The following is a 2,340-nucleotide window of genomic DNA, read 5'->3' on the forward strand; positions in this document are numbered from 1 at the left end:
AGATACTGAGCAGAACCCTCAAACTCCCAGGCCTCTGGTAGAGGACCTGAGCTTGAGGAAGACACACACCACCCGAAAAAGGGTGAGAGAGAGACTTTTTTTTAGTGTGTGTGTGTGTGTGTGTGTGTGTGTGTGTGTACATGTGTGCGTGCATGTGTGCGTGTGTGTGGTTTGTGTATAAATCCTCTCATCTATGTTCAATTTCAGGAATAATTTTTGGACATCTTCCTAAATTATTTAAATTTGGTTCCTCTTAAAAAAGGTGAATAATTTCCTGTGGTCTATATACTTTCTGATTTCAGTTTAAAATACTTTCAACTTTAACTTGTATAAAACATGTTCCTTTTCTTTCACCTAAATTCCACTTGCTTTCATGTGTGTTTGTGGTTGAAATGTAAGCACATAAGCATGAAAAAGAGGCTACGTCATCAGTGGAGGCTTACTAGTAGTGGAAATGACACAGAGGGCTGATCAATATAAACCTCGAAGCACCCTCTCAGGTCACTTCAAACTTCAGGAGCTCAGCGAGAGAACCAAGACAGCCACCTGCAACTCCAAGCAGACTTAGTCCAGAACCTCAGCGCACCAACAAAGATCACTGTGTTAAACTTCAGAGGACACTGAGTGATCCTGAACCAGTGGACAAAACAGACTTTTGAAGAGCCTCAGAAAATCTTAAACAGAGCGCCAGAGATGCCACTATCCTCAACTTCTTAAGACCAAGAGGGAACACAGTTGCGATCACTAAAGGACCTTGAAAGACTAGTTGGTAACTCTGGTACACCAGTGTAGAGCAAACTTCTGCAACTGCAAAAAAAAAAAAAAAGCATCTGTCTTTACTTAAGTAGATCATCTAGGCCTCCTCAAAGGATCTTTGAAAACAACAACAACAACGACAACAACAATGTTTTCTGCAAAGTCTTCACCACTGGTGGTAAGGGCATCCTGCTTATATGTTTTTGATTTGTAATGCATATCATAGTTTGACATACAGTGCTTTATTCTCCATGCAACTAAGCTAAACTTAAGCCAAACTAAACTAACTCGATGCGATGAATGCAACTATTTCTTGCAAGTACCACGTATGACCAAGTAGTGAGCAGCACATGTTTGGACTGAATACACAGTCATTCCATGCAACATATATATATATATATATATATATATATATATATATATATATATATATATATATATATATATATATATATATATATATATATATATATATATATATATACACTACCGTTCAAAAGTTTGGGATCACCCAAACAATTTTGTGTTTTCCATGAAAAGTCACACTTATTCACCACCATATGTTGTGAAATGAATAGAAAATAGAGTCAAGACATTGACAAGGTTAGAAATAATGATTTGTATTTGAAATAAGATTTTTTTTACATCAAACTTTGCTTTCGTCAAAGAATCCTCCATTTGCAGCAATTACAGCATTGCAGACCTTTGGCATTCTAGCTGTTAATTTGTTGAGGTAATCTGGAGAAATTGCACCCCACGCTTCCAGAAGCAGCTCCCACAAGTTGGATTGGTTGGATGGGCACTTCTTTGAGCAGATTGAGTTTCTGGAGCATCACATTTGTGGGGTCAATTAAATGCTCAAAATGGCCAGAAAAAGAGAACTTTCATCTGAAACTCGACAGTCTATTCTTGTTCTTAGAAATGAAGGCTATTCCATGCGAGAAATTGCTAAGAAATTGAAGATTTCCTACACCGGTGTGTACTACTCCCTTCAGAGGACAGCACAAACAGGCTCTAACCAGAGTAGAAAAAGAGGCCGCGTTGCACAACTGAGCAAGAAGATAAGTACATTAGAGTCTCTAGTTTGAGAAACAGACGCCTCACAGGTCCCCAACTGGCATCTTCATTAAATAGTACCTGTTAGAGCCTGTTTGTGCTGTCCTCTGAAGGGAGTAGTACACACCGGTGTAGGAAATCTTCAATTTCTTAGCAATTTCTCGCATGGAATAGCCTTCATTTCTAAGAACAAGAATAGACTGTCGAGTTTCAGATGAAAGTTCTCTTTTTCTGGCCATTTTGAGCGTTTAATTGACCCCACAAATGTGATGCTCCAGAAACTCAATCTGCTCAAAGAAGTGCCCATCCAACCAATCCAACTTGTGGGAGCTGCTTCTGGAAGCGTGGGGTGCAATTTCTCCAGATTACCTCAACAAATTAACAGCTAGAATGCCAAAGGTCTGCAATGCTGTAATTGCTGCAAATGGAGGATTCTTTGACGAAAGCAAAGTTTGATGTAAAAAAAATCTTATTTCAAATACAAATCATTATTTCTAACCTTGTCAATGTCTTGACTCTATTTTCTAT

This window comes from Lampris incognitus, chromosome 4, assembly GCF_029633865.1.
Source record: "Lampris incognitus isolate fLamInc1 chromosome 4, fLamInc1.hap2, whole genome shotgun sequence".
Classification (NCBI taxonomy): Eukaryota; Metazoa; Chordata; class Actinopteri; order Lampriformes; family Lampridae; genus Lampris; species Lampris incognitus.